The following is a 22,575-nucleotide window of genomic DNA, read 5'->3' as shown; positions in this document are numbered from 1 at the left end:
CCTACGTCTGCCTTCTAAAAGCTGGGAATCAGAGGTGTGTGCGCCGACACACAGGCTATCATTTTTGAGATGGGAAAAAAAATGAGAGGTTCATTTGCAGCAGAGTGTAGCCGAGCTGAGGGAATAATTGGTTATGAAGGGGAGAGGAAAGGACTGCGGGAGCCAGTTGTGCACGGATGGATGAGTGGAGACGCTGTTGACTGGGATGTGACAGTTCATTCTCAGTGGAAAGTGGGAAGGCAGGCTGGAGAGTGTGTGGTGGTGGAGGCAGGGGGTGGCTTCAGTTTGTTGAATGAGCCAGGAAGCAAGGCCATCATCTGCAAGGGAAGAAAGGGCGGAGGACAAGGAAGTGTCAGAGTGTGGAGGAAGTGAGAAGTTGTCACCTAGGAGACTGTCACCAGGGCAATAACTGGCAAGGTATAGGCTAATGGCTGAGACACATTTAGTTGAAATGAAGGCCATGACTGTTAAGTTAGAGTGGAGCCCAGCAGTGTGTAGGGAGCGAGTGTGGGCTGGAGTAGGTGGCGACCTCTTGGTAACTAGGGCTGATGGATTTTCCCTAAAGCATACAGAGAGCTAAGGAGCTGAAGATGTCTGCCTAGGGATAATGGGGACAATTCCTTGTGTTTAAGTTGTGTGAGGAGGGGTTACGGGAAAGGACAAACACTGAAATGGGAGTGGCTCTCTGGGAAGCCAGAGATAGCAAGACCTGCCAGAGTCTCCTATGAGCTCCAGGAGCTCACCTGGGAAGTGAGTGGACTTGAGATCAGGGGAGGAAGGGGGGGCAGAAAAATGGGGCGGCAGCTTTGTACCCATAGGTAAACCTAGCACCTTCTTGACAAAGTTCCCTGTGTCCCAGATACCATGAGCAGCAATTAAGAGACAGTCCTGTCCCTTTGTCCTCCTCCAGCAGGGCTCAAGAGGAGAGGCCCCAGGCTAGGAACCAAGACACCACCCAGAATCCAAGCCTTCTACCTCATTCCTTCCTCCATCAGAGATCAAGGGGGGGTCATCAGAGTTAGAAGCCAGAGCTGCAAGGACCCTGCAATTTACCAAGATAGAAAGGATGACTCATTCATCCATTAAAAAAAAAAAAAAGCCCACGAACTATGTGGAGATGGGGAAGATCTGAAAGTCTGCTTTCCTAACACCAGAACCTAACCCTTGATCCCAATTCCTGCCCTGAATCACGTAGAGAGAAACCAGCCCCATTCCCTACCCAGAGGCAAGCAACTCAGCAGTGGATTTTTGCTTCCTTGTGATTAAGAGGTTGCCCTGGCCTTCCAGGCCTCCACTTCTGTATCCCAAGCTCCCCTGCCCCACAGCTGGGGTAACTCGAGGCCAGGTGTGGGACTCAGGCATTTCCTCTTAAGGGACTTACAGAGCCACACCCAGGAAAGCTCTGGGGGAGACAATGGATGAACTCTCCTCTTTCTTCTTGTTTCTCTTCTTCCCCAATCCTCTTTCTCCCTTCTCTCTCTCCCTACTTTCCTCTTGCTCCTACTCTTCCTCTTTTTCCTCCTCCTCCCTCTCTTCAACTTCACTGTTCATTTCATGTACAGTGTTTTTACACTGCCTCCTGAGGGACCACGAACACTTCCAAGGAGCCTTCTCGGAGGCTGGCTCCCTGGTCGGAAGAGACTGAAGGGTGCTTCTTAAATGGGGTCTAGTAGTTGAATGATCATAGTTGATTGAATTATAACCCCAAATAGACATATCATTCACATCAGGCTACAGTGTTCCAGGCTCTGTTGGGAAGAGAGAACAAGGTGGTTCTCCTTAGGTGGTTGCCCTTTCAACCCACTCATTCATTTAGTCATTCATTCATCCATCCAGCAGATCCTTATTGAGCAGCTACCAGGCTCTAGGTTCTGCTCTAGGTAACAGGAAGGAAGTCAGGTGGGATCTCTGTCATTTGGGGCTTGTGTTCCCTGGTTTCCTAGTCCTCTAGGTAAGCTACCTTGAGGTAAGCAGCCATGATTTCCTTGCACAGGTATTCCTGAGTTTATAATGGAGCTACATTGAGGTAACGCCAACCTAAATTGAAAATAGTCCAAGTTAAAAGTTTAGTGCAGGGGCTGGTGAGATGGCTCAGCAGTTAAGAGGACTGGCTGCTCTTCTTCAGAGGATCTAGGTTCAATTCCCAGCATCCCCACAGCAACTCTAACTGCCTGTAGCTACAATTCCAGGGGATCTGGCACCTTCAAAGACACATGGAGGCAAAACACCAATGCACATAAAATAAATCTTTTTTTAAAAAAGTTCAGTTGCTTGACTAACATGATCAAAGTCCTGAGTTTGAGTCCCAGCACTGTATAAATGAGGCATGGAGTCATGTTTTAATCTCAACAATTGGGAGGTAGGAGCTGGAGGATCAGAAGTTCGAGGCTGGCTACTGCTCTAGTTGGTTTTCTGTTGCTGTGATAGACACAATGATCAAAAGCAACCTGTGGAGAAAGGAGTTCATTTAATTGTCCAGTTGATCATCTGTAATGAAGGGAAGTCAGTGCAGGAACCCGGAAGTATGGACCAAAGCTGAACTCATGTAGAAACACTGCCTACTGTCTTGTTCCCCACAGTTTACTCAGCTCCCGTCATATATAACCAAGGATCATCTGTCCAGGTGTCTAGGTGGCATTGCCAATAGTGGATCGGGCTCTCTCACATCAATCACCAATTAAGAAAATGACCCCACAGACTGGTTACCAGCCAATCTTCATGGAGGTCTCTTTTCAGTTGTGGTTTCATCTTTTCAGATGATTCTAGCTTGTGCCTTGTTGACAAAATCTAACTAGTACACTTACACAGTTAGTTTAAGAGTCCGAGGCAAGCCTGCGATACACCAGATCTTGTCTCATAACAACAAAAATAACACTGACAAACCATCTTACCTACGGCCTATTCTAGCTCAGCCCACCCTGTCCTAACACATTAGCCTAGAGCTGGGCAAAATCCTTGTACAAAAAGCCTAGTCTATGAGAAACCATGGATGATCTTATGGACTTTCTTAAGGCAGAAAGTCCAAATTCAACAATTGAAGCTCACTGTAGCCATATATGCCTATAAACTAGTACTCCCATGGCAGGAAATTGTCAAGAGTTTGAGGCCAACCTAGGCTATATAATGAGACTTTGTCCTAAGAAAAACCCTAAGCCCCCTAGTTAGACATCTAAAGTACTATTTCTGCCGAGTGCATATAGCTTGTAATATTATTTTTAAAATTATGCACAAAGACTGTCTGCAGTTCAATCTCCAACCTCAAAAATGTTTCATAGATCTTAGCAGAAAGGCCGTAGGAGTGGATGGATGAATCATCGGGGCTCTGGCATTAATGCTTCGTCATCTCAGAGGTCTTATCACTTTGTCAGGACCTGGTGTTAAAGGCAGGTGACCCTGGGAGGGACTGTGTGCTGTGAGAAACAAAGATGACAGCTCTTTTGAAGGTCCAGGAAGGAATGTCAATGCTTAAGGGAAAGGCTTGGAGGTGACTCTTTAAGGAAAACCAGCAGGCCCTGAGCAGCTGGGGGACATGTCCTAGAGGAACAGGAACAGGAATGCAAGACTTTCTGGTGCCTTCCCCTGCATAGTTTTGATGATATCGCTCGCTGGGAGAAAGGCTCTGGCAGAAGAAAGAGCTCCAGGTAGTTCTTAGAACAAACTCTCATTCTTAAACTGAACTGCACCTGGCAGAGAATTGGGGCCCTGGAGCTAACTCCACCCTCAACAGTCATCACTAGCTAGGTTACTTCAGGCCAACAATTAACTGCCCTGTGCCTCACTTTCTGTAACCCAGGCCTGGATGATGACCTCAGAGGCCTGCCATGAAGATCATGTGAGTTAGGTGGAGTTAAAGGGCAAAAAAAAAAAAAAGAAAAGAAAAAGAGAAAAGAAAAAAAAAGTGATCCCTATTAAAGTTCACTAGGCCAAGCTTGTGTTCAGAACTCTTACTGTACCTACAGGGACCTCGGCAATGGGGTACAGGGGTGTCTTAGAGTGTGGAGACAAATTAGGTTCAAGTCTGAATGATCCACGGGGAAGTAGGCTTTACCGGCAGGAAGTGAGGTCGGAAAAGAACTAGGAGGTGGTTTCAGGCATAAGGGGGAATCTGGATACACAAAGTTAAAAGGATTCTTGCTAATGATGGTCCAGAGTAATCAGACAGCATTGGAGAAATGGTAAAAAATGAGAGTACCTTCTGATACTGAGGAATGTAAGATACCGAGGTTGGAAACCCCCCCGCCCCCCGTGTTAGGGATAGAGCCTGGGACCTGTGTGTCCTAGGCACTGCTTTGTGGTTATCTTACACTTCCAGACCAAAGGGTGGGGTGTTTCTCAGTCCATTTTATAAACAAGTACAGAGATAGGCTGAGGAGAAGGTTCAGGAGGCTGACTCCAGTTTGGTGAAGCCAAGAATCCTCTCTACCATTCCTCTGTGAGGTCTCCAGACCATCTGTTTCACCAAGGAACTCATTAGAAATACACATTTTCGGGCCGGAGAGGTGGCTCAGTGGTTAAGAGCACTGACTGCTCTTCCAGAGGTCCTGAGTTCAAATCCCAGCAACCACATGGTGGCTCACAACCATCTGTAATGGGATCTGTCGCCCTCTTCTGGTGTGTCTGAGGACAGCTACAGTGTACTCACATACATTAATTAAATAAATAAGGTCCCGAGCTCCGGTGTGACAACATGAAACTGCTCACCTACAATCTCCTCAGCTCGCATGTGCAGGGCGTGGGCACGAGTGGCTTCCCTCGGCCACCGAGGTCCGCATCAACCCTGTGGAGTTCAACCCCAAAGTGGAGTAGGCAGCGCTTGTGCAGGCAGCAGACACCACGGACACCTTAAACTTGGCCGAGGTACCCAAAGAACTGACTGAAGGCTATGAGCAGGACGAGATGTTTTTGAGGAAGATGCACTGCATGTTGCTTGAGGTTGATGTACTCGAGGACACCCTGCAAAGCCCAGAATCTGGTCATCTTTTCCCCATCAGCTGCGGGATCCCCAATATGCTATTGAATAATGAGGAGACTGAGATGTAACCTTGTTAGCTACCTTTTTGGTATTTTGTGATCATGTGTGTATCTGTTGTATGGTCTGTTAACTAGAAGTGTCATGTGTGACCCCAAACTCCCCCCAATGACTCACCGACCACCGTGTACTTGAGCTCCATAATATATAAACCAAAAGCGGAAAAAAATAAATCTTAAAAAAAAAAAAAAGAAATACACATTTTCAGGACTGGAGGTGTAGCTCAGTGGTAGAGCACTTGCCTACCACGATGTGCAAGACTCTGAGATCCTCCATAGTCCTGAGCAAAATTCCCACCATGGAACAAACTAACAAACAGCTACTAAAAGCCAAACTCCCAGGCTTGCTGTTTGCAAAGACCAGCTCTGTGACAAGCCTTCTATGGGGTTCTGACGCCAGCTCATGTGTGAGGAATGCTATTGCCACCTTAGCTCCCGGAAACAATCCTTTGGAAATAAATTTCTATCCCCTAGCCTGTTGAGGGGTCTCAGGACCACTCCGTGTAGATTCTCGGGAGAGTTTTAAATTCTTCTGAAGCACCGTCCCTTCCCACACCACTGACTTCCAAATCTCTGGGTGTGGTATGCAGACATCTGTACATTTCCCAACTGGCAAGACAGCATCCTCCGTAGCCTGCCACAGGCGCCTACACCAGGAATCCCAGGAGGGCTGGTGACAGCCAGCATTGTAGGTCTGAGGGTCCTGAGAATGTTTATTTGTAGCTAGCACTGGGGGATGTGGATGTGGTGAGTCTGTGTAGCACACTGTGGCATCAGTAGTGGTAGCGGGGGTTCCACTGGAGAAGGGAATTATGGGAGATGAGGGTACTCAGGGAGAAAGTATTGCTTCCTCCTTTCGCATCCAATTAAGTGCAGGATGGCTGGGCCTGAACTTTGCGTGTGCATCCATTGTTTTTATTACACTCCGACTGCACAGGAGGCAGAGGATGAGGTCATTTGACATTTGTGAGGAAGCTAAGCTGTGGCACAGGCCTCCCTCCGAGAGAGAGCAAGGATTATCTCCTTTCAGGAAAATGAATCAGTAGGAGCTTCCGGGACTAAGGTCCCCTGGGTGCCCCCATGGAACCTCCTCGTGGATTTCCCAGCCTTCCCTGGGATTCTGGCCAGGGGAAGAATGCTTGCCTAAAGGATTTTATCCCTCTTTCTCTAGCTCCCAAGCTACCCTAGTGTGGAGGTGGAGAGGGAACTAGGAGGTTCTGTGTGGGTTTTAGCTGCTTTAAATTCATTCGATCATCTGTGAGTGACTCTTCTTGCAACAAATGCGCTCGCATCCCAGCTCTCAGTTTTGTCGTTTTGCTGCGTGCTGCTGTTGAATAAGTATTTGTTTAGTTATAAGCAAACTTTGGGCTAGTTTTTCTTTGAGTTAAGGAAGATACAGCCTGTATTGTTCAGCTGTAGGTTACTATAAGAAAACACTTGGGACAATTAACTTATAGGAAGAAAAGGTTTATTTTGGTTCATGGTTCTGGAAGTTTCGTTGGGAGATTGGGCGGGCCAACTTGTTTAAAGGAGCCTGTCACAACGTGAGTATGTTGCAGAGCAGGCGACTTATCTTATGAACCAGGATCCGTGTCAAAGGGCACACCCCTAGTGACTCAGGACCTTGCACTAGGCTCTGCCTATCAAATATTCCACCACCTTCCAATAGCACCACCCTGTGGACTAAGCCTTTAACACACTTTCGGAGGCACTCATCCAAGTCACAGTTATCATGAGCTCTAAGTGGTGTAAGCAAGGAAGGAAGGGAAATTAAAGCCCAGGTAACTGGGCATAGCTGGGAGCCCTTTCCCCATCCCCGTCCTATCTCCTTGCTTTCTCACTGTATTTCCTCTGCAGCAGCTCTCATCTCTGCAACATATGTCCAGGAGACTCCATCCTGTGGACTTGTCAATCCCACTTGCCCTGCTGGTCAAATAGCTCCACACCACAATGATTTGGTCCGTTTTCTGCTAGACTCCTTCCACGCTCCTTCTCACTGGAGCCGTGGCAGAATCCCATAAGGTAAATACAGTCATCCTCCCATTCCCATTGGGGACTGGTGGCAGGATGCCACCATAGGCTTCTAAGTCCCCAGGTGCTCAAGTCCCTTCCATGCAATATAGTATTTGCACAGGACCTCCATGCATGCTTTCTACACTTTAAATTACTATCCCTCATACAGTGGAAATGCTATGCAAACAGACCCTAGATATATTGTTTGAAGAACAATGACAAGAAAAAAGCCTGTGTGTTTGGTCCATTCATAATTTCTTTTTCTGACTAGGTTTGAATGATAATTACGTAAATCTGCCAAGGCAGATGCCATGGGTCTTTTACAGGTGAGAAATTTGACCCATGGCCCAAGCAAAGCTGGTAACTGGTGGGGCCTGATTTCCTTTAGGGTTAGAACCTCCCCTTCTTAATGTGTAGAGTTGGGGTGCTTGTGTCATATCTCTATCTGTCATCTCCATGGATCTTTTCCCAGTCCTCTGTCCCTGGAAAAAGTGCCCAGGAGGCAGCATGGAGGTATTTTCCTGGGCAGTGTCATTGCAGGATTGGATGGGCTGCTTATAAGTGCAGGCCCAAGAATGGAGACCTGGAGCCTACAGCAGCCCTAGATCTTGGTGGACAAGTCTTCTCTGCTGTTACTTTTAGCTGGATGTCTTAGTCACTGTTCTATTGCTGTGAAGAGACACCATGACCACACAACTCTAATAAAAGGAAGCATTTCATTGGGGCTGGCTTACAGTTTCAGAGGTTCAGTCCATTATCATCATGACAGGGAGCATGGCGGCGTGTAGGCAGACATGGTGCTGGAGAAGCAGCTGAGAATTCTACATCTGGTTCTGCAGGCAAAAGGAAGAGGAAGACATCGGCCCTGCTGTGGGCTTTAGAAACCTCAAATCCTACCCCCAGGGATGCACTTCCTCCCACAAGGTCACACCTCCTCTCAAGTAGTACCCTCACTGATAGCTATGCATCCGAATCTATGAACCTATGGTGGCCATTCTTATTCAAACCACCACAAAGGAGGACTCAAGGTCCCTGTGCCCGCAGAACTGGGAGACCCCCAGTTGGCAGGAGAAATAGGAAGCAAGAAGGGCAGACCTGCAAAGAGAACTGCCTCTGCCTCCAGTTGCTTGATCTCTGGGCAGTTCTCTCCCAATCTGGCCTCAACTTTCTCATTGGAAAAGTGGAGCTTTGTTTTCACATCTGAAGTTCATGTCTAAAACCTCTCATAGTGGTTTGAATATGTTTGTCCCAGGGAGTGGCACTCTTTGGAAGTGTAGCCTTAGAGTAGATGTATCACCATGGGGGTGGGCTTTAAGACCCTCACCCTAGCTGCCTGGAAGTCAGTATTCTTCTAGCAGCCTTCAGATGAAGATGTAGAACTCAGCTCCTCCTGCACCATGCCTGCCTGGATGCTGCCATGACCCCACCTTGATGATAATGGACTGAACCTCTGAACCTGTAAGCCAGCCTCAGTTAAATGTTGTCCTTATAAGAGTTGCCTTGGTCATGGTGTCTGTTCACAGCAGTAAACCCTAAGACACTTCTTCCAGTTCTAAATGTCTCCCTTGCATGCTTGACTGCCTTGAATGGGACGATTTAGACAGGAGGTACTTCATTGGGGAGCTGGCCTCCCTCTGACTAAAGTGACTTATGGGTCTCCTTAAAAGGAAGATAATTCCATGTCTTTTTATGATCGTCGTCTTCCAGAGGAAGCCCAGGGCAGGGAGTCCATGAACCAGAGCTGCCTACATGCTATAGGTCTTGGAATTGCTTGTGCTCAGAACTCAGCACTTTAATCACCATGAGAGGAGACAGATTGTGTAAACAAGAACATCCAGGGGGACTGATGGGCCAACAGCCAAGGCAGATGAGGCCCAGACCTGTCCTGCCTACCACATTTCAGGGGAAGCTGAGTGGGTGTGGAGGGGGCAGCCAGCCTCCAAAATTATGCTAAACAAATTCTGAATAGTAAATAAGAATAGTAAATAATGTTCTCCCAAGAGGTGAGCCTTATCAATGTCTTTGGAGAGCCCGTGACTGGCATGATGCTTGCTGCCTGCCAGAGCTGAGGCTCCCTTCGGCAAGACAGAGAGCCTCATTTCATCAAAGTTTCACTTCAAGTCACTGCTGATGTCTGAGAAAGCGAAAGTTGCCTTCTCTTACACAAAAGCTGGCCATTTTCTTTGAGCCCATCTTGTTTACTTGCCACATTGGCACTTCTGTCCCAGAGCCTGTATTCTGCCAAACCTGCTGTACCTAGACATCACAGGAGGCTGAAAAGAAAAGATTAAGGAACCATGTAGCTGGTTCTGGTGAGGCTATCATTCTATCTTATGGATAGCCTACCATCCTTATAAGGTGAGGAGAAAGACAGGAAAATCTTGGTATTTTCTCTCTCTATCGCTGCGTATGCATGTTTCTGCATGTACACACACACACATACACACACACACACACACACACACACCAAGTAAGTGCCTTTTCATGTTATGTTTTCTGTGCATACACAGGCAGAGGACGATGTTGAGTGTCCTTCACCACTCTCTACCTTATGCTCTTGAGATAAGGTCTCTCATTAAACCTGGAGCTATGCTGGTAGCCAGCAAGTCTCAGAGACCCTCCGTCGCTGCACACCATACCACAGCACTGACTTACAGAAGTGTAGCCAGGCATACAAGGAAGACATTTAGAGCTGGAAGAAGCTTTAGACAAGAACTTTGCACGTGAAAAAAAATCCCATTTTTCAGACAAGAAGGCTGAGCTCCAGATTGGGAGCGACCTGTCCAAGGTCACTGTCCAAGGTCATCCAGCTGGAGGCAAGACTTTTCCCAAGTTGGCTCCATCCTGTTTCCTGCTGCTTCTGCTGACTGGAATTTTTAAAAAATGCTATTTTTATCCATATGGGCATTTTGTCTACATGGATGTCTGTACACCACATGCAGGCCTAGTGCCTGTGGAGGCCAGAAGAGGGCACTGGATCTCCTAGAACTGGAGACAGTTAGGAGTTGTGATGTAGTCACAGGGTCAGTAAGCAGCCTTATCCATGAGTTATCTCTCCCTTCCAAGGGTACTAATAATCCCTTTGAATAAAGCTAGGCCCTGACCTTATTCAACCTTGGTGACCTATTGACAGGACCCGCCACCAAGTACAGCAGTACTGGGAGTTAGGGGCATCAGAGAGTGGAGTTACAATTTGTTTCTTAGAATCCTCGTGATGAATTCTACCTCTCAAAGGCTACTGATTGACAAAGTTGGGCTTTCAGGGCCTTTACTTACCTGGAGGAAGGATTACCTGGAACAGTGACCTGGGTACTTTACTCTAATGTCATTTGTCAATCCCCAGCAAATTTAGTCTGTCACACATACCCCTAGGAGTTTGTGTCTACCAATCATGTTCCCAAGACTCATCCTGAAGGCAAGCAAGTCAACAAGGGCATGGTGGTCTGATCTATGTAGTGATGTGTGTGTGTGTGTGTGTGTGTGTGTGTGTGTGTGTGTGTGTGTGTTCTGGAGACTGTGAACTAACCCTATTCTCCCATTTTGCAGATACAGTGGAATAGAAGGGGCTCTGTAGTGCACTTCCTGTTCTATGATTACAAGCGCACTAAACAACGGATAGCCCAAATGGGGCTGTGGGGAAGGGAGAACAGAGATCTGGGTACTTTACTCTAATGTCATTTGTCAATCCCCAGCAAATTTAGTCTGTCACACATACCCCTAGGAGTTTGTGTCTACCTATCTGATGAGTGCAATGTAGTGAGAAGTGTGTTTTATCTGTGTACAGACCTTTCAACAAAGTGGTATTTTTTTATTTTTATTTTTTTAAAGATTAATTATGTATACAGTGTTCTGCCTGCATGTATGCCTGCAAGCCAGAAGAGGGCATCAGATTTCATTACAAATGGTTGTGAGCCACCTTGTTGTTGCTGGAAATTGAACTCAGGACCCCTGGAAGAACAACAGTGCTCTTAACCACTGAGCCATCTCTCCAGCCCGGCAATTTTTTTAAATAAAGATTTGATTCTATTTGTACGTCCCCCCACCCCCCTCCAAACTCCCTGCGTGGGCATTCAAGTGCGTGCATGAGTGTGTGTGTGTACACGTATGTGCATACCCATGATGCCAGAAAAAAGGTGTCAGGTTCCATAAAGCAAGAATTACAGGCAATTGTGAGCTGTCTGTGGTGGGTGCTGAGAACAGAGCTCAGGTCCTCTGTAAAAGCACTACATGCTCTTAATCCCTGAGCCATCTCTCCAGCCCTCTGTCACCCATTTCAAATATTTTTACAGATAGATTTTTGGTCCAAGAAAGATCTTTTAAAATGCCATGCTTTGGTAGTATTTCAAAATGTTTGTTTGCTTTTGAGATAAGGCCTCACATAGTCTAGGCTCGTCTCGAATCCTGGGTCCTCCTGAGCTCCCGTTTCCTGAGTTCTAGTGTTAGGGATAGAAGCATGTACCACCACACTCAGTTTATCCTGTATAGAGGATAGACCAGGCAAGCATGCTAATTGAGCCACATCCCTAGCCCTCAGGGAACATTGGGATTCCTCAACTTTTCTGCTCACTGGCTAAGAATTCTGGGTATTGTTGCCAGCTAAATAAAGGCTGCCTGGTTAAATGGAATTCTGAAGAGACAGCAATTCTTTCAGGAGGAGAATGTTCTCCACAGTAGGTGGGAGAATATGTATACTTAAAAAAATTTGTCATTGTTTCAGTTGACATTCACATTTAACTGGCACCCTGAGTTTTTATTTGCTAAGTCTGACAGCCATTTATGAAGGATGGGCAGATGACACACAGGATTCAAGTCAGGGTGTGTTAATGGATCATCCAACCAGAGTCCCCGATTTGGCAAGCAGGCAAGCAAGCTGTGGGTCACATGAGGGACAGGTGTCCCTTGGGAAGGAAGCAGCCATTGGTCAGCCCACATCTGCTGCCACCCACTCTGTCCTCTTCTCAGGAGTCTCAGTGCCCAGGTTCCCACCTGGGTTTCTAGGGAGTCTTAACCTTGGCCAGCCTCCTGCTGACTGGTGGATTCTAGCAGGCAATTGCATGGAGGTTAGGTACAGAGCTGTGTAGACACCCACAAGGAGGTAGTCTGGGGGAGAGGTAAGAAAAGTATCAGATCTGAGAGGTCGAGGGTGTTCTTTTCCAAATACACCTAAAGCAAAGGAAGTATAAGACATAGGCTGCCTTGGACTGAAGGGGTATGTGTGTGCATGTGTGTGCGCATGCATGTGTATGTGTGTGTGAGTGTGTATGTGTGTGAGAATGTGTGTGTGGATGTGTGTGAGTGTGTGTGTATGTGTGTGAGAATGTGTGTGTGTATGTGTGAGTGTATGTGTGTATGTGTGTGAGTGTGTGTGAGTGAGTGTGAATGTGTGTGAGTATATGTGTGTGAGAATGTGTGTGTGAATGTGTGAGTATATGTGTGTGAGTGTGTATGTGTGTAAGAATGTGTGTGTGAATATGTGAGTATATGTGTGTGAGTGTGTGTGAGTGTGTATGTGTGTAAGAATGTGTGTGTGAATATGTGAGTATATGTGTGTGTGAGTGTGTGTGTATGTGTGTAAGAATGTGAGTGTGTATGTGTGTGAGAATGTGTGTGAATATGTGAGTATATGTGTGTGAGTGTGTGTGAGTGTGTGTGTGTAAGAATGTGAGTGTGTATGTGTGTAAGAATGTGTGTGAATATGTGAGTATATGTGTGTGAGTGTGTATGTGTGTAAGAATGTGTGTGTGTATGTGTGTGAGAATGTGTGTGTGTGTGTGTGTGTGTGTGTGTGTGTGAGATGTAGATGGAACCCAGAGCTTATCTATGCTAGGTTAGTGCCCCACACTGAGTTACACCCTAACTTTCTCCTCTCTTCTTGACAGCGAGTAAGATTTGGGAGTATACTGGGCTATCGCTCTCTCACTCCTGCTATTTAACAGGCGGTAACTTGTTAATATCACTAAGGTCCCTAATCAGATGTCTCAAAAAAGTGATCATTCAGGCTTGGCCTGAGCTAATCAGAAGACTTTCCATGAAGTCCACGAGGTTCAAACCACCAGTGAAAATCCCCAGCTGACTTCAGGGAAGAAAGCAGACAGCATATAAGGAGATGGCCACAGAGAGACTATAAGGCAAGGAGCTGGAGCTGGGACAGCTCCCTGGCTGACAGGTAGCAAAGTAGATAGGGACCTCAGATCTACCATGGAAACTGAGTTCCACCAGTCACCATGGAGCCTGGGGAGCCTCTGAATGCAAGAAGGACAGATGGTGGGCACACACCATGTGCCTCAGGAGAATTCAAGCAGAAAACCCAGTCCTGCTGGACCCAGACTCGGACCTGTGGAAGCTGCTATGATGCCCTGCTACACAGCACAGGATGAGGAGCAGTGTGACGACAAGGTCCTGCTGTCTCTGCGTGCCGCCTCCCAGGGTTCTCCAGTTAGCATCTCCACTGTTGCTTCTCTGTATCATTTCCTCTGCTCAAATGCAAAAACAAAAACAAAAAACAAAAAACAAAAAATCCAACAAAACAAAACAAAACAAAACAAAAAAACCCTGGGAATCTTCACAGCCCTCCTCTTTCCTTCTAGCCCTCCTCCCCCATGGTTTTTTTTTTTTTTAAGCAGCTCCTTTCTTCTACATCACGGTACTTGATGTCCACATATACAGCAGTGATCCCACAAGGTTATAAAGGAGCTGAAAGATTCCTGTTGCCTAGTGACGTGGTCAGCTTGGTTTGTGTGGGGACACAGGGATGTTGGCACAGCAACAGTTCACCTGACAACACATTGATCAGAATGTGTCCTCATCATTAACCGGAGCATGAGTGCGTGACCTTTCCGTAACCCGTGTCCTCACATCAGGTAGTAGTATATTTCTTTCCTTCACAGCATCAACTTTCCTGAAAGTGTGATCCCCCACCTCCCCTGCTTCCTGGGCTGCCAATAACCTTTCAATGCACATGTGCGGTGGAGTTTCTTAACCTCATCCCTCTGTGACACATTGCTGTCATTCATAGCTTACCTGAGCAGACGCCACCATGGATGATTTGGAAAGTACTGACCTCCTGGTGGTGAGTCTGACTGGTTTATGATTGGTTCAAGGATTAATGGCAAAAAGAAGCCAGATCCTGGTGATGACATAAATGTTGTGGACTACAGCCACCCCGAAGCCTATTGGTTCTACTCAGGTACTTCACAGTTCTCTGAGACAATGAACGTTTTCAAGATACATCAAGTGAGTGTCCCCATAGCCACACACTTCCACAGAGCTTAATATCCCCCATCCCTCCTGCTTAAGCAATGGGAGACTGAAAGCATGGTGGCTTAAATATGTTCACAATGTTTCCTCCGTGTACAGTGAGCCACAGCCCAGCTTTCTTTGGGAGCTTTCCTCCTTACCTGGCCTCTGCAGGTGGGAAGGTTGCTCCCCATTCCCCCATTGCAAGCTCCAGGCATTGTAGACCTCTCTGCACTGAGCACTGCTGCTAGCTAGCTCCGGTGACTAGTGCAGTGAGACTCTGAGAGGCCATATTGACCTTAGTCCGGCAGTGGTACTGAGATATAAGGTGTGCCTGGGAACTTAACATCACACAGATGAGAAGCACGGGTGGCAGGCACGGAATGGCAGGTGGACCTAGAGATAAATAGCTGGAACCTTCCAACAGCCAAAGGAGCTTGCCCAAGGACTCAAAGGTCCAGAGAAGGGATCTGGCAACCAAGTGTGAGGAGGAATTCCATGACACCCCAGGATAGGTTTGCTGTCCTTCTACCTTCTAGGCTCAGAGGCCTTATAATGACCCCACGAAAGGGCCTCTGATTTCCCAAGGGTAGACCAGACTCTGTAAGGGTGAGCAGGAGGCAAGTGAGAGCAGATTCTAACATTAAATGACAAAGAGGGACAAAGGAGGTCCTATGGTGAATGGCACCGCAATCGTGAATGAGTGCATCAGTGGAAATCCTGCTCTGTGGCCCACTTTCCTATTCTGAATGTCCCCATTCCTCTGCAGAGTGACTATTCCAGACCTTGATTTCTGAGTGGCACACAGGGATGGTGGTTGACCTCTGTTAACATAGATGGCCTCTGTGTCTTCTCTCATTAATACAGACAATAGGGTTCTCTTCCCTTCCCTGAACTTAGATAACTCTTAAAGCTTGACTCATGACTAGAAACTCATTCAGGTCCTGCCTCCATTCACTGAGAGCTTTCCTCGCTCACTTTGTGCAATCCTTACTGCTTTACACACTCCTCTTGCTCCTCGCGATCCAAAGACAAGAGCGTGGAGAACAGAGAGAACTGCAGCGGCCTCAGTTCATCCCCTGTTCCAGAGGCCTTGACAGCAAGAAGCAAGTGGAGAAAAAGGGACAGGGAGATAGGAGAGGGGAGAAGAAGAAAGGGAGGGAAGAAGGAAGAAGGGGGAAAGGAAGGGAGAGAAGAAAGAGGAAGAAAGAGGGAAAAGGATGGAGAAGAGAGAAAAGGAGAAAGGGAGGAAGGGAGGAGGGGAAGGGAAGAAGGGAAAGAGGGAAGTAAATGGAAGGAGTGAGGAAGATAAAGAAGGAGGAGAAAGGGAGGGAGGGAAGGAGAGAGGAAGGAATGAAGCCAAAGTTGGTGAGTGTGATACCCCCAGGGCCTAACCTTGCTCTTTGTCTGTTTGCAGCCTCAGGTTGCCTCCCTCTGTGGGCCTCAATTTCCTCCTAGCAAAAAGAAGGCCTGGATTAGCTCACTCCCCAGGCCTCTTAGAGCACTGACATTCTGTGATTTTCTCATTTCCTTCAGACTCCAGGGGCCTGCAGACCCCATGCTAATGGGGATGAATAAAACATGGGCATCTGAAAGCCCTCAATATTGCAGGTGTTTGCTTGGTTTCTTCTCCACTAACTGCACAGTAAGCAGTGTCCAGCTGTGGCCCAGTAGCCTCTTGCTTGGATGGCTCCCTGTGGCCATGGCGGACAACTGCCCTGAAGAAGCCCAGGGGCCACTGCTGAGTCTGGCCCTCCCTTTCCTAAATTCTGGCTTTGAGGGCATGCTTTGTTCTTAGGCCTTAACATCTTGCCAGCTCTACTAAAGGTTGTTCGAGACCCTGGTTCCTTCTGCAATAGGAACATTTCCTTCACCTGCTTGTCCTGCCCTGATACCTTACAGTCTACATGTCTGTCTGATCCAACCTGGGAGACCACTTGTCCTCCTCCCCCACCCCCTTTTGCAGGGCCTAGAGGTGTAAGTCATGTGCCTTCAATGATCTAACAGAGAGTACTTGTTTCCATAATTTTAATGTCATTAAAAGGTCTCACTAACATAACATGTGCTGGCCTGGAACTCAGATCTGCCTGTCTCTGCCTCCTGAACACTGGGATTAATGGTCTCTCTCTCTCTCTCTCTCTCTCTCTCTCTCTCTCTCTCTCTCTCTCTCTCTCTCACACACACACACACACACACACACACACACACACACACACACACACACAAGCCAGAAAGGACATTGGATTCCCTAGAATGTTTGTGAGCCACCTGATATGGGTGCTAGGATCTGAACTCTGTTCCTCATAATAGAGCAGCAAGTGCTGCTCCACAACCCTTTGTTTGTTTGTTTTTAAGCAGGGTCTTAGGTAATCCCAGGTTAGCCTCAAACTCACGAAGTAGCAGGAGAGCTGGAGATGCTCCCGAACCTTCTCCACTTCTCAAGGGCTGGGACTATAGGTGCGCACTGCCCGCTCTCTGCAATTGTGGATTAAACCCAGGGAGGGCTTTATGGATGTAAATCAAGAACTCTACCAATAGCCCCCAGATTGAAAAAAAAAAACCCAGCTTTTGATGTCATTGTTGTTTCTCTTATAAAATTGCTTTCAGGAAACTATTCTGTTTACAGAAATTCTTCACACAACATAGAGTTCCTAGGTATTTCCTTTCTTCATGCTAGTTTCTCTGACTCCTCCTATCTTTCAGTGGTATTTGTAACAGTCAATAAACCAGTGGTGCTATATTAGCTACTGAAAACCATGGTTGACCTTTGGCCCTGGTTAATTAATGAATTAAGTTCTGAGACACAGTGTCTTAGGGTTCCATTGCTGTGCATGGACACCATGACCAAGGCAATTCTTATAAAGGACAACATTTAAATGAAGCTGGCATATAGGTTCAGAGGTTCAGTCCATTATCATCAAGGCAGGAACATGGCAGTGTCCAGGCAGATGTGAGGCTGGAGAAGCTGAGAGTTCTATGACTTCATCCAAAGGCAGACAGGAATAGACTGTGTTCCAGGCAGCTAGGAGAAGGATCTCAAAGCCCACCTCCACAGTGACACACTTCCTCCAACAAGGCCACATCTACTCCAACAAGGTCACACTTCTTAATAGTGCCACTCCCTGGGCCAAGCATATACAAACCTCCACACAACACAAGGTCTTATAAAGCTCTGGCTGTTTTGGAACTCAATCTATAGACCAGGCCGACCTTGAACTCACAGAGATCCACCTGCCTCTAGAGGTTTCCTGAGTGCTGGGATTAAAGGTATGCACCACCACACCTGGCTATGGCCCAGATTTTTGCTGGAAACTTTCTGTACAGTTGCCACATACATTATAGAACCAAACAAGGTAGTTTCATTGCTCTATGACCCCAGTGCTGTATCCATCTATTTACTCCTGCTCTTTGACCTGACAGTCCTCTCTCTTTTTTTTTTTTTTTCTTTTTTTCGGAGCTGGGGACCGAACCCAGGGCCTTGCGCTTGCTAGGCAAGTGCTCTACTGCTGAGCTAAATGCCCAACCCCAGTCCTCTCTCTTTCTATATTTGCACTTCTCACAATCTTTTATGGTGAAAACCACAAGGAATAGCCTCTTAGTATTGGCTGCTCTCAGCAATCTGTTTTCTCTGTGTCTATTTGCATAGCTCGTTTCTTTTTACTGCCTAGTAACAGTCTATTGGACCACACAGAAGACCTAATTTCTGATTGATGGATTCAAAAGACACAAAGTACTGTCTGTGTTTGTCTGCTTTTATCTCTATGACAAAATACTCAAGAATATCAACTTAATGGAGGAAAGATTTCTTTTTGTCTTACTGTTCCAGGGGCCTCTCTCTATGGCTGGCTCTATTGCTTTTAGGCATGTGGAGAAGTAGAAACATTATGTCAGAAGTGTGTAGCCAAGGAAAGCTGTCTATCTCATGGCAGTCAGAAACAGAGATGAGTCTGGAGAAGAGGTGTACCCCTCAAAGACATGCCCCCAGGTTCTAGTTCCTACTATCAGCCCCTATGGGCTATGAACTCATCTATGAGTGAGCTCACTGGGGAGGTTGGCATCCCAGCAGCACTATCATCTGGGATCAAGTCTTGGATTCATGTGCCCCTGGGACCATTTTATTTCCAAATCGTAGCAGTGCTGCCTGGACAACTGTGTTCTGAGCATAAAATCTATAAGAAACCTGGATTCCAGGGATCTGAGGAGATGGCTCAACTAGTAAAGTGCTTGCCACTAAGGACATGAATTCAGTGCCAGCATCTACATGGCAAAGCAGTTAAGAGCATGGTCTCACATAGGGAAGCTCATGACTACCTGAAGCTCTAGCTTCATGGGGTTCAAAACCCTCTTCTTCTGGTCTTCATGGGTATTCTTAGTCAGGTGCACATGTGTACATACATATACATATACACGCACATACACAGACATCTCAAAAACTACTGTGAGAGTATAGCAGCAATGCCTGTAATTCAAGTGCTGGGGAGGCAGAAATGGGAGAATCTCTGGGATTGGTGTCTAATCAGTTTGGCCAACCAGTGAGCTCAGGTTCAGTGAGATATCCGGTCCCCAAAACAATGAGAATGATTAAGGAAGACACAGGACATTGACTTCTGTCTATCACATTTACATGTATACACATGCATACACACACATACACACACATACACAAATACATTTTTTATAGTTTAAAGAAATCTATATTTTAGGACAATGTACGGCAAAGTACATGATGTATTTAACATGGAGAAAATCAAATATCCTCAAAGCTGAATTTTGAGTATTGGTTATAAAACAATCTACTATTACAGAAGAGTTCATTTTTTAAAATAATTCTGTTATTTTTCTTAAGATTTATTTTTCTTTTCTTTTCTTTTTTTTTCTTTTTTTTTCCGGAGCTCGGGATCGAACCCAGGGCCTTGCGCTTCCTAGGCAAGCGCTCTACCGCTGAGCTAAATCCCCAACCCCTTTATTTTTATTTTATGCATGTGAATACACTGTCACTGTCTTCAGATATACCAGAAGAGGGCACCGGATCCCTTTAGAGATGGCTGTGAACCACCATGTGGCTGCTGGGAACTGAACTCAGGACCTCTGGAAGAACAGCAAGTGCTCTTAACCGCTGAGCCATCTCTCCAGCCCAGAAGAGTTCATTTTTATATTACATTTAAAACAGTAGTTGACTAACAGTATTTTTACAGTATTTATTTATTTATTTATTTATTTAACGTATATGAGTACACTTACTATCTTCAGACACACCAGAAGAGGGCATCAGATCCCATTACAGATGGTTGTGAGCCACCATGTGGTTGCTGGGATTTGAACTCAGGACCTCTGGAAGAGCAGTCAGTGCTCTTAACCGCTGAGCCATCTCTCTAGACCCCGACAAGATTTAAAAAAAGAAAAAGAAAAACGAAACTAGGCGTGCATTCCCACTCTAAACTTTCTATGCTAGATACTGTGAGACAGAGAGTGAACGGTGTGTGTGTGTGTGTGTGTGTGTGTGTGTGTGTGTGTGTGTGTGTGCTGTATTGATAATGATGATCAGATCCCAAGTGTGAACTAAGCCTCTCTCTAATAATATACAGTTTTCCTATTCATAGCCAGCTTCTGCCTTCTTAAAATAATAGCTAAGAAAACAGGGGATATTTTTGGTTTCTCCAAAAATATTAGATGGTACATCAGTTAGGCTTATGCTAGCTGAAGCAACATACATCACAGCGAATCTTCAGTTTATTTTTGCTTATGAGAACTCTAAAACAGGTAATGCTGACTTCCAGGGATCGGGTAGAGTGGAGGATACTCTGCTCCGTGCAGTCACTGAGGGGTGACACCCAGACTGACAGAAGTCTTGTCACTTCCCAAAGGTGCCTTTCAAGCAGGGTGACCAACCGTCCCAGTTTGTCTCCAACGGAATTGTTCCCTAGATACTAGGTTTCCAGTGTTAAAATAAGAACAGTTCCTAGCAAACTGGGACAATGGGTCATCTAATTTCAAGGCTGCACTAAAGACTGATGTCTAAATGGTAGCCCAGGAAAGTGAGGCAAGAGTTACGTGGAAGGTCCAAGACATTCCACAGTCTTACAATTACATCCTACCGCAGGGGAGACTGGGAAATGTAGTTTGGTCCTGTGTCCAAAAGGACAGGGAAGTAGGTTGAGTGGTAAGCTAGTGGTCTCTATTCATGGAAGGGAAGCCACACAGGAAGACTATATATTGTCAGGGAGAGGACTAGGTCACAGTTGAGATCTGAGCATCACTATCAAGAGTGTCACCCTTCGTCTTACCATAGTTTTTAGAGAGGTGTGTGTGTGTGTGTGTGTGTGTGTGTGTGTGTGTGTGTGTGTGTGTGCAGGTATGTGTGTGTATACAGATGTGGTACCCATGGAGACCAGAAGAAAAGGGTATTGGATCCCCTGGAGCTGAGTTACAGGCAGTTGTGAGCTGCCACCATGCTTTTAATTGCTTTGACATCTGTTTAGCCCCCATGGTTTGCTTTGTTTCCTGGTGTTTTGGGGTTTTTTTGTTTTTGTTTTTTTTTTCCTGTGGGGCCCTCAAACAAGACCATTTTCTTTGTCAACTGGCAAATGCCCAGAAAGACCAGCAGCCCCTCCCTTTTGAAATGAAAGGTTCATCTGCATGGTAGTCTATGCTATGTTTTATAAAAAAAGAAAAAAAGAACCAGGGATCTGTTTGGTAGAGGTAAAGCTTGGTGTGGAGGAAGGGGGTGCCTCTGCCGGCCCATGCTGAGGCAGGCATCCCTCCCCCTGAGGTATGAGCCATACAACAGATATAGTATAGACTAGAGTTTATTTAGGGCATGGGAAAGGGAGCAGAGGCTGGCCATGAACTCATGGAGAGAAGTGGGGAGGGAAATGGGGAGAGAAGGGACAGAGAGAGAAGAGAGGAAGAAAGTGAGGAGGAGTCAAGCAGTCCCTTTTATAGTGAGTCAGGCATACCTGGCTGTTGCTAGGTAACTGTGGGGCAGAACTTAGAAGAAATGCTAACACTCCTCCATTTTGGTTTAATTTTTTAAAAAAGGAAACACTAGAAAGAGGTGATAGGGAAGCAGGAATAGGGTCGCTGTGATCTTTAGCTGCTTCCTGCTGACTGTGGAACAACGTGTCCCTGGGAACCTAAGAAAATGGGTATGGGAATGTGGGTCCAATCTTAAGAGAGTTGGCTCTTTCCTTGCTATCCAGGGTCTGTGGAACCATCTGTGGATAGGTCAGAAGGAACAGGGCCAATAGAAGCGTCTGTGTCTGTGAGAGAAGATTGGAGCATCTGGGGGTTCCTTTTCTGGAGTTGTCCTGGATGTAGTAAGCACCTGGACTTGACAAGATGCTGAAACACACACGTATGTTATATTAGAGGTAGAGAATAAAGGTAAGTACGTTTGGGAGAAAAAAATTTCTTAGGTGTACATTTGAAAGTACATTTGAAACCCTTAGGTCTTGGTGGTTGGGGGTGAAGGGAGTCCCAATCCAGGGCACAGGCGAGGAATCCCACCCTCTGGGATAGGTAGCAAGGGGGAACTTAGGGTATTGATTGGCAGGTGTCTTATCTGGGTGGAGTCTGTTTGATCCATGAGAGGTAGATCTGACTGCGTTTCCTGCAGCTTATAAGTTTACAGAAAAGATACATTTGTTAACAACATGAACAGTCTTTAAGATGAGCTTAGGGAAGACAGAAAACCTCTTTGTAGAGCAGGAGCAAGAAGGGCTTTTTCCCTCTGTCTAGGGGACTGAATACACATAAGTTTAGCATAATAAGCAACAATTTTAAGTTTACATTTAAAAGACAAAGGAAACTCAAAACCTTGACCTTGTGAATATGATAGGTGATTATATAGTTTAGCATGGGAAACACCGTAAGCCCATAGTTAAAAGGCAACCAAAAGAAACTTAAAATTTGAACTTGGGGTTGGAGCGATGGCTCAGTGGTTAAGAGCACTGACTGCTCTTCCAGAGGTCCTGAGTGCAATTCCCAGCAACCACATGGTGGCTCACAACCTAATGGGATCTGATGCCTTCTTCTGGTGTATCTGAAGACAGCAACAGTGTACGCATATATATAAAAATAAATTAATTAATTAAAAAATGAACTTATGATTTTACAGTTGGATCATGTAGTGGAATGTTTTACTAGAGTTAGGCTAATTTATAAGAACTCTGTTGGTTAATGTTAGGACAGTGGCATAGCGAGGAGAAGACATATGAAGCATTAGTCACTGGAAACTTGAGTTTTGATAAGGAAGTAACAGCAGGTCACATCTGTGAGAGATCACATCTGAACTTGTGG

The 22,575-nt window shown here is 46.1% G+C and overlaps 1 long non-coding RNA gene and 1 pseudogene across 2 annotated transcripts in view; both read left to right on the top strand.

Annotated features, from left to right (window-relative positions):
• Positions 1-22,575, top strand: part of LOC134484123 (uncharacterized) — a 51,013-nt gene that overhangs the window by 12,518 nt on the left and 15,920 nt on the right. The window contains exon 2 of one of the 2 annotated variants that reach the window (XR_010061500.1): positions 21,477-21,660. The exons of the other annotated variant lie outside the window; for it this stretch is intronic. This is a non-coding gene — a long non-coding RNA (uncharacterized LOC134484123). The remainder of the gene's footprint in view (positions 1-21,476; positions 21,661-22,575) is intronic. 2 annotated transcript variants of the gene reach the window in all.
• Trmt112-ps3 (tRNA methyltransferase activator subunit 11-2, pseudogene 3) lies at positions 4,688-5,185 on the top strand (annotated as a pseudogene).

The sequence above is a fragment of the Rattus norvegicus genome, chromosome X (genome assembly GCF_036323735.1).
Source record: "Rattus norvegicus strain BN/NHsdMcwi chromosome X, GRCr8, whole genome shotgun sequence".
NCBI classification, from domain to species: Eukaryota; Metazoa; Chordata; class Mammalia; order Rodentia; family Muridae; genus Rattus; species Rattus norvegicus.
This window is presented reverse-complemented; position numbering and strand designations above follow the sequence as displayed.